The 10,469-nt window shown below is 46.6% G+C and overlaps 1 protein-coding gene across 5 annotated transcripts in view; it reads left to right on the top strand.

Moving 5' to 3' along the window:
- The first annotated feature begins 7,067 nt into the window (after positions 1 to 7,067).
- TP53BP1 (tumor protein p53 binding protein 1) overlaps positions 7,068 to 10,469 on the top strand; it is a 61,058-nt gene continuing 57,656 nt past the window's right edge. For all 5 annotated transcript variants that reach the window (XM_078884041.1, XM_078884043.1, XM_078884042.1 and 2 more), the window contains exons 1-2: positions 7,068 to 7,166; positions 8,963 to 9,046. The gene's annotated coding sequence lies outside the window, so the exon portion shown is untranslated. The remainder of the gene's footprint in view (positions 7,167 to 8,962; positions 9,047 to 10,469) is intronic.

Raw genomic sequence — 10,469 nt, 5'->3', positions numbered from 1 at the left:
CACCCCCTCCCTCCCTACACCCCCCCGCCCTCCCTACGCCCTCCCTACGCCCCCCCCCCGCCCTCCCTACACCCCCCCCCCGCCCTCCCTACACCCCCCCCTCGCCCTCCCTACACCCCCCCCCCGCCCTCTCTACCCCGCCCCCCGCCCTCCCTACACCCCCCCGCCCTCCCTACACCCCCCCCGCCCCCCCCCCGCCCTCCCTACACCCCCCCCCGCCATCCCCCCCCCCCGCCCTCCCTACACCCCCCCGCCCTCCCTACACCCCCCCCCCCGCCCTCCCTACACCCCACCGCCCCCCCCCCCGCCCGCCCGCGGTCGCCGCTGTGTAGCCGTTCGGAATGCTCTGTTTGTTGGACTTTAAACGCGAGCACGGCGGTGGTGGTGGTGTTATAAAGCTGGCGGGCATGAACTATTTTGAGTACAATAGGGGCGTTTTTTTAAAGCTGTTGTGTAATGTGATTTGCACAGTATATTTTACAAACGTGTTATATCATATTCTTTGGGTCTTTCGGTAAAGCCACGTACATTTTTTATTTTTATTTTATTCTATCTCCGTGATTTTACCGAAAGACCCAAATAATATGAATTCCTGCAGTCACGAAAGCTTTAAGTAAACTTTTATATCATGTTTAACGTTTTTGAAGGAACCAGAATGTAAAATGCTATTTTCAACCACAAGTCAATCAATCAATTAGTAGCATGTTTAGAATGCGGTTGCCAGAACACCTTTTCACATCATATTACAACCGTTTTGGCATCCCTCCACTGGCTTCCAGTTTCATATAGAATATAGTTTCAAATCCTATTGTTAACTTACAAAGCAGCGAACCATCTTTCCCCAGCCTACATCATTGACATGCTGCCCCCATATATCCCCTCAAGGTCCCTAAGATCGGGGGAGGCAGATATTATCTTTATCCCCATTGACTCCCATGTTAAAAGCCGAGTTACGTTTCAGTCCCAAAATGTTCCACTCTTGAACAACTTTTTTAACATGAGAATTACAAATTACTGGAAATAAAAAAAAACGGAACAAAACATCAAATGTAACGCCTAATGAAAAACCACAGTGCAAGATCCCCTATTATATCACCTCCTCTCTCCATTCAATCAAACAGCCCTCTCGCGCTCTCTCTCTCGACGTCTCTCATACATGTGTTGTGTAGTGCACGACAACTCGGAGGCAGGTCTTCTGGTAAGGGCTTATGCCGGTTTATTAAAAACACAGGTTAACACTACACATCAGAGATAGATGTCTCTATACTTGGCCCTTCACTCGGACCTCAGGCTCTCTTGGTCCCTAGCTCGGATATCTGTAGGGCCCTCTTACTGGCTCGGGACTAGGGCTCAACCAACACCGCCCGACCGAGGAGAGCAGCACTTCACGCAAACCTAGCCGGCTCTTGCAGACCCTTATCAGTCCAACGCCTGGCTGTCTCTTCGGCTCCCCTTCAGCCGCTCACCATCCCCGGCTCCCACAACGACCCCGCTTTCGTCACGGGGTCCCCCTTAAGTATCCCCCGTAGCATGACTCCTCTACACATGTATAAGGACAGTACAGGGCCTCGTGGCCGTAAATAATAATTGACGCGACGGGAACAGACAGGGTCAAGTAAGGCTAGTACGGGACCTAAGTGGTCGTAAATAATAATTGAGGATACAGGGACAGACAGGGCCAAATGAGGTGAGACATAGCTCGGGAAAAGGGGCGTGGTCGAGTCCGAAAGGGGGATAAAAGGCAGCGTGGAGCAGGGTTCTGGGCTGCTGCTATGGGGGTTCGAAGAGACCGTCGTTGCCGTCGTCATCTTGAAGTGGGTTGTCTTCATCATCTTGGAATGGGGCACCTTATAGTTTTGGAAGGCTAGGGAAGGTTTATATATTCTCTCCGTAGCTGCTACGCCTTCGCTCCTATCTAATCAGCCAACTACATAGGGAACGTCGTGTAGCAGTTACATAAGTTACCCAGCTGTACATAGTCACTTGCGGTAATCCATTAAAATATCAGTAAGTCGGGCGGACCTTAATAGATAGTAAATATATATAATTCAACAAGACAGTGTCTCTGAGTGCTATATTACACATGTGTAATGACTGAAATTAAGAGACACCCCAAAGCAATGTTCAGCCAAACAATCGTTCAAAAGATAGGCCAGGGCCTCCTATTAGTGGAAAGAGGCCCCCACAATGATTGATCAGGAGGCGGGGTTTGAAGAGATTGGAGGATGTATTTCAACGGGAAAAAGTGGGAAACGGTGGAATTCGGAGGCGACAGTTGTGAACCGTTGGAGGAGAAGGACAGGGATTCGCTGCGGTAAAAACAGTGAGGGAAAGTTCGAGAAAGGGGGTTCAAGAAGGATAAAAGGGGAGAGCAAGAGGAGAGGGGATGTGGGAGGGAAGGGACGAGTTTCAAGAGCAAGAACGAAGCCGGGCATAGCGTTGTGGTTGTGTCTAAATAAAGAGCCTCTTAGTAGACAGTCGTAGGTGTCATTTCACATTCACACATATCTCTGCCCCCCCCCTCCTCTTCTAGACCAAGATCTCCCGTATAGCCTTAACAGACTATTGGGCCAAGTGTTGTTAGCGAGCACCTATAAAGGCCAGTATGGCACACGAGGGGAGCTTTGCCAGCACCAAGCGCGCTGCCTTTGTCTCACTAGTGGCGATGTTTACACACCGCACTCGGTACTCATTTGGGGCTGGGTCGACCTAGGGGAGGCCTAGGACCGGTTCAGATAATCATCACTGGTATTGGCCGTGAGCTGGAATCGATCTGGGGTCGCCGGGTTCATAGCACAATGCGCCATAATGTTAGCCATGGCCTAGAATCAAACTCATGTGGTCAGGTGTAATAGTGGAATGTTCTAACCATACCGCGACCGCTCCCCTGCACGTGACAAAGGAATTTTCAGTCATATGTGCTATACGTGTACAGTGCAATATTGCATCTCAAAATAGTCCATTTAACTGTGTGTGTTCCTAGTTTAATTGTTGCGCATACATTTTTTGGCACATTTTTTAAAAAGAACGCATATACAATATAGAACAGTAGCCAACAGGGAATGGAGACAGGTGGTAGGGGCTGGTAACCCCTCCACTGTCAACTGAATCAACACAAACCCACGAATATAGATCATAATAAGCTTGTGCTGGAGGCCCAGCGGCACAGGCATCTATGACATCTCCTGGCAAAACCACATTTGGTGGAGCAAGGAGACTGACTTCCACCCTCGGTGTTCCTCTAGAAACAGCATAAAACCACTGCGGGTAGCCACATAGAACGTTCAAAAGCTCACAGTGGAGGAGAGGCTGCCAATCCTCTGTCAGAGGCTGGACCGTTACCGCCTGGACCTTTGTAGAATACAGGTGTGGTGGACTGGCTCTGGGTCCAGTCATCACAAGGGGATGGACTTTCCTGCTTCTGAAAAAAAAAATGAAGGGTGTGTGGGAACGTGGAAGTGAGGTCTGGGAAGCTGAGTCTCATGCTATTGTCGGCTCGCCTCCCCACCAAAGATGAACATCAGTGAAGAGATGTAGGCAAGGTTGATGACTGAGATACCTTTTTTGACCTCCTATCACAGATACTGGCTGAAGTGGCCCCTCGTAATAGAGTCATCCTGTTGGGTGACTTTAATGCCTGAATGAGTCATGACACAGACACTTAGGCTAGAGTGATTGGAAAGCATGGGCCAGATCAGCTCAATAACAACAGTAGCATTCTGCTTGACTTCTGTACAGCCCATGGCCTTGTAATTACAAACACGCTGTTCTGGCATCGACACATCCACACAACATTATGAATGCATGCTGTGTCCAAGCAAGAACATCTGCTGGACTACATATTGATTGCACATCGGATGCGGGGGGCATGTTCTTGACACCAGGACCTACCATGAAGCTGATCTGTCCACCGACCATTGGCTTGTCATCTGTAAGATGTGCCTGCCATTATTCCACTGCATTGGATATCCACCTAGGACTCCATTCAAACGCATAATAGCCTGGTATCAACTGATGAAAATTGTAAGCGAGAATTTGAGCATCGCTTGCAGTTGGTGTTGGCATCGTTCCGCTATCTGCCTGATGCCAGAGGGAAATGGATGAGGTTCAGAACTGTGGCTAATGCATCTGCAATGGCTGCATTGGGTAAACAGTTTAGATATTTCCAGAAACCCTGGCTGATGGGGGAGGTGTTTCGGCTAGTTGAGACAAAGCGAGAGGCTCGCTTTCACCATCTACAATATCCCACGTTGAAAATCAGGCGTACCACAGCCTTCGCTGGGAGGTTCTGAGATATGTGTGGCACTGCAAAGATGAGTGGTGGTCTTGGGTTGCTGATGAAATTGAAAATGGCTCAATAGCTCATGATCACAAATCATTCTTTCATTCCATGAAAAGAAACTTCCAACGCCACACATATTACTATTCTTAAGTGAAAGAACATGTTTGCAGGTTTGCTGAGCATATTTGTGAGGTTTTGAGGGATGGGAAATCCCTCAGCTAAGATAACATCATGGGGCAAGTATCGATGACCCTGCTGGGGCTGCTATGCCTCAAATATTAGAAAAAGTAGTCACCCCCTGCGAGTGGCTGGCTGATGTGTCATCTGTTGAGGAAGGACCAATGGTCTGAGACCAGGAAAAGCACTGGGTAGAGATGATTTTCCCTATAGGATAATCACAACTGTCTGGATCACAGGAAAGGGTTCCACAGGATTAAAAGGATTCCTTGGTGAACCCCGTCTTTAAGAAGGGGGGCCATACTGATTGTAACAACTACTTGGGCTTCTCCCTCTTCAGTGTGCCATGAAAGGTCCTGGCAATAATTATTCATCATCTCCTTGCCGGGCATGCTGAGAAGCCACAGGATATGTCTGTCGCACCCCAATAAGCTGAATTGAATTGGTCAATTTATCGTCGCCGTCAGTCCATTCCGTGCAATCTCATCAATGTTCTTTCCCCACTGGCGCCTCTCCTCACTTCCTCCTTGAGCTCCCTCCTCCCCTGTTCCACTTCAAACTCGGTCTCTGGAACTCATGGTCTGTTTGCAATAAAACTGCTGCCACTCTCGATGCCTTATCCTTGATGATCTGGTTCTCACCGAACTTGCATTTTCCCCATCAATACTGCTATCCTTGCTGCTCTCCTATTCACTGTTTGGTTGTTCACTCTTACCACACTTCTGGCAAGAAAGGTAGTGGTGTTGGCCTCCTCATACCCTCTTTCAGGTCTCCTACCCCCTTCTCTCTGTGTTATCCCTTCCTTTTCGTCTTTCGAGTATAAATTATCTCCTTTCATCTTCCCTAATTACATTTCTATCCTTATAAATTATCGCCCTCCCTGTCCCCCTTCATCCTTTAACCATCTTGACTGCCTGCTTTCTTCTATTCTAACTGTCCCCCATTCCCTCATTCTCTTGGGTGAATTTAATCTCCATCTCAATTCGCCCTCCATCTCAGCAGTTATTTTCCCTTTAACCAGCTCCTTTAATATACACTTTTTTTAAACTCCCCCCCCCCCGACCCATACATCAGGCAACATTCTAGACTTATTATTTCGTTCTTTCGGAAAAGTCACGTAGATAGAAAAATAATAAAACAAAGAAAGTGAATTAACAAAAATATTAATTAAAAAACACTAATGTAGACTGTAGCCTGGTTCTTAATCGGAGTGAGTGTTCTGGTAGTCTATAATGTAGACTCTAGCCTGGTTATTAAGTTTGATGAGTGTACTGGCAGTCTATAATGTAGACTGTAGCAATGGATATTAAGCTGGGTGAGTGTACTGTTAGTCTATAATGTAGACTGTAGCCTAGTTCTTAACCTTGGTGAACATACTGGCAACCTATAATGTAGACTGTAGCCTGGTTTTTAACCTCGGTGAGTGTACTGGCAGTCTATAATGTAGACTGTAGCCTGGTTTTTAATCTGGTGAGCGTATTGGCAGTCTATGATGTAGACTGTAGCAATGGTTATTAAACTGAGTGAGCATACTGGCAGTGTATAATGTAAACTGTAGTCTGGTTATTAACCTGAGTGAACGTACTGGCAGTCTATAATGTAGACTTATTCTGGTTCTTTCAGTAATAAAAATAAAATAAAAAATAAAACCCACGACGTTTCGATCGCAACACAAGCGGTCGTCATCAGGAAAAGGAGGGTTAGCCTCTAAAGGCAAACTGTTTATAAAGGTTTAGAGATGGGCGTAGCCCAAGTGTGTTCGCAGTATGGGCTGGGCAGCTAATGTTAATTATTACTGCACCACCGCTCTCCACATACACACATTTGTTTTTTTGTGGTTCGAATATTGCCTTGTTGTTTAAGGGGCCGTCCATAAATGACGTCACGCACCTAGGGGGTGGGGGGGGGGTCAGACATTTGTGACGATGTGTGACGAGGGGGGAAGATTTGAGAAATGTGACGTCACATCAAAATGCGCAACTTTAAATAAATATAGACAACACGTTCTACTTAATTAAATAGACTTTTTAATAAATGTTTTCTCCTACAACATCAGAGTGCATCGCTACATTAAATACGCACTACAATGACAATAGTTTAAAGCGATTTGAAGCATGTTTTTTTGGGGGGGGGGAGCAGAGCTTTGTAACGTCATATTTGAGGGGGGGGGGGTCTGACTTTTTGTGACGCCGTGTCCAAAATCGCGTGACGTCATTTATGGACGGCCCCTCTTGAGCGCTAAACGAGGTCTCGCCCGTGACCCGCAAGTGAAAGAGCCACGCCCCTCTGCCGGAGGTGGGGGGGGGGTCGCACCGCGCCTGACCGAACCCCCGGCCCGTCGCCATGACCACCGCAGGAGATGACCACGTGTGAGCAACGGCGCGCGTGGATTGGCGTCGCGCGACCCCCCCCCCCCCCGCGTCAGTGGGCGGGAATCTTCACCACATCCCCCCCCCCCCCCCATTGACCCAGTATAGACCGCTGCGATTGGTTGTGTGGATGACCGCGCGCCAGTCTCAACCAATGAAACGTCGACTCTTGAGAGATTTGACCAATCGCAGTCGTCGTGACCTCGAGGAGCGAGTGGGGTTGTCTTGGGGAGGGGAGGGGGGGCGGTGTCACGCCGAGTCGAGCCGCATTGCATGGCGACCGCACGCACGAATTGCCGCGAACGTAACATGCCAGGCAGCCGGCGACAAAAGGCGCGGTAAGGCGACCGAGGCGGCGCACCGCGTCCGATGATTTAATCGTCCGTGTCTTTCGACGTGAGCCGGAGCGTGTGCGTAAATACGACGCCGGGGGTGGGGGGTGGTGCGCGCAGCCTCGATCCGCATGGGAGCTCAGTAGTTTAGCGCCCATTGTGAGGCAATGTTGTGAGGCAATGTTGTGGCTGACGAGGCGCCGAGCAGAGGTCGCCAAGGCAGCCGGCGTGGGGTTCGGCAAGCTTCACCCCCTTAGCCAGGTCACAGCGCACGCCTGCTGACATCGTGAATACTAATGCATGTGCAGTGTGCAGTCTTAGTGTATTATGCGCTGCTTGCTAATTGCGTGCTCGTTGTTAGCTCTTATGTGTGCAGGGTGACGGCACGATTGTAATTAACCTGTCCGTTACACCGTTCGTGATGATAAATGACGTCACGCACCTAGGGGTGGGGGGGGGGTCAGACATTTGTGACGAGGGGGGGGGGGTTGAGAAATGTGACGTCACATCAAAATGCGCAACTTTAAATAAATATAGACAACACGTTTTACTTAATTAAATCGACTTTTTAAATGTTTTCTCCTTCAACATCAGAGTGCAGCGGGACATTAAATACGCACTACAATGACAATAGTTTAAAGCGATTTGAAGCATGTTTTATTGGGGGGGGGGGGGGGGCATAGCTTTGTGACGTCATATTTGAAGGGGGGGGAGTCTGACTTTTTGTGACGCCGTGTGACGAGGGGGGGGTCAAAAATCGTCCAAAATCGCGTGACGTCATTTATGGACGGCCCCTTACGGCCTGGAGTGTGAAGAGGCGTGTCCACCTGGGCTCCAGGCGAGGCGCTTCGTGCAAATCGTGGAGCACTGAAGCCAAGCAGTGATCTCACCACCTTAAAAAATAACATTCGACCTTACTTTAGGATGCACTTCATAGGAGTCATCGGTGATATGTGAAAGCATTTTCACGCCACGCTTCAGATGATCCACTTTAAGCCTTGACATCCTGACCTCGTCTGAGAGGTGCAGCCGGTGCCAACGCACGCAAGGGCAGTGCAAATATTCAGCTGCCAATCAATACTGTTCATGTACACGCCTTAGACGAAAGGCACGTCATCTTAGACGCTTCCACAAGCATTGAGGGTTACTTTAAAAAACACAGCAATACCAAACAAAATGTATCTGCATGAATGTGATTTAGACATTATTGGAATAAAATATTTGGCATCGCCTTTGTTCAGTGGTGTGGTCGCAATTATACTTGCGAGTATACGATGATAGGTTTATTATTTAAGGCCATGGTTGTGGCCTTGGAGATTTTTTTTGCATCTTATAACTGCCTAAAGGCTGCACGCTGGGGATTAAAGGTGAAGTCTAAAAAGCTAAGTTCATGGCAGTAATGAAAAGGGGTGGTCACCTTTACAGTTAAGATGTCAAATATATGGTGCAAAATATATTGGAATTGTGATGAGGCGGCCAAGGGATTTGTTGCGTTTATCATAAACCTGGTATACACTTGTATAGGGAGTGGTGTTTTAATGGCCGGTGTGACATCACGCAATTTGCGTGGCAGCCAATGATCAGATGAAAATATTCTCAGTTTTGTCCTTTCTAATTTGTGAATTTTAAGTGTAGAAGATGAAGTGAGATGACCTCGTCCCTTGCTTGGGCGTGGGTTTAATTAGGATTCAGTTTTATTTACCGTGCAGCAGGCAGAATAAGTAAACAAGGTCAGTCTTATCATGTATACATAAAAAAAAATGTGTTTTACATTGCTTCTGGATGTCATTGTCTATTTGCAGGCGGGAACACGCATACTAGTGGAGGCACAACAGAAAAGTCGTCTTCAAAGTGCATCTAACAAGTTTTGCCGTTCACAATTTTAGGTCAGTAAAAAATTTCCTATTAAATTACACTTTTACTTTTATTTGTGAAACAATACTGAATGAAGTGCATATGGCACACTATTCACGTATCAAGAGTTACAAAATATCTCAACAGAGATAGTGAAAGGCTTCCCTGCTTGGGTCATTATCGTGTATTCCTTTTCATCTGCAGATTATGGTGAAAATACCAGTATACACAGTGACGTACTTAAGATTAGAGTGGGACTGCAATTATTGAAAATAAAAATTTCACTGATACAGCTTACAGAACTAGAAAACGTTTCTCATTAAAATACATTTGTAAATGTAATACTACAAAGTAGAACCTCCAATCTGTGAATATGTGCTGGTCAGCTGATAATTCTAAGTGGAATCTAAGTAAAGAATGAGTTATCTAATGGGCCTTAATGTTTTTCAAGAAGATCTTTAAGGTGTCAGCTACCTTGTAGAGTCAGTGGTGGGGCAATGTTTGGCCTCTTTAACCGAAGTATTAGTAGTAGTGTTGCAACCAATAATTTACCATTTTTCATTAAGTTATCCTGCCCCTTGAAGTGCAACATAAATAGTGGGCGAAGACTTTGTCGGAGAGGTTTTATAATGGTGGTTGAATGAACAACTAACTGCACAATGCAGCATATAATATTCTCCCACAATATACAACGACAAGGTTGGCCATACACTTGCTGTATATGACGAAAACATTATCAGATGGAAAATTGTGTACAGTGTGGAAAGAAATACGATTAATAACAAATGCAAAATTGAATTTCTAGATGGTCAAATGGCTTGATTGTTTCAATAAGATCAGTCCTCCCATCATGCCTTCCATGTTACATGACATCACCATAATTCGACACAGCCTTGTTTTAGATCATCAACCAGAAAGGGTGAACATTTTATCCAGCAGCAGGACAACGAGGCAACTATATACTGTACCGATTTAATAATTTGTAACACTTTCTCTTATGGCTATATACAAGATTTAAGCTTTTTGGCAGTCTATAACTCACATTTTGCGTATATAATTACTCATTATTTTCAGCTTGAATGCACTTATATGATGAGTTTCTCATTATTTACAGAAAGTCTTCAACTTGGTTTATTGTCGCACATTGTCCCCACAGTGCTGAGTAAGGAATTGATCACTAAAGGGTCTTGATGTATAAGGTAGCAGAAGACAATAATGGCTATATGGGAGACCCTTGAATATCGCAGGTTTATCGTTCGTTGTTTTGACCTTTCCAAATTAGGTATCATGGGGATTAGTTTTAGCCTTTCGCGGGTATATACTGTACATGTAAGTACCGTATCATTGGCTAAAACCGTGGTGCGGGGCGGCCGAGGAATTCGAGGAAGTGACTCCTCAACCTACGTCGTGCAAGCATCTTGCGGACAAAGACCCCGCTATAGCCTATTAACAGTG

This window comes from Lampetra fluviatilis, chromosome 3 (assembly GCF_964198595.1).
Source record: "Lampetra fluviatilis chromosome 3, kcLamFluv1.1, whole genome shotgun sequence".
Lineage (NCBI taxonomy): Eukaryota > Metazoa > Chordata > Hyperoartia > Petromyzontiformes > Petromyzontidae > Lampetra > Lampetra fluviatilis.
This window is presented reverse-complemented; position numbering and strand designations above follow the sequence as displayed.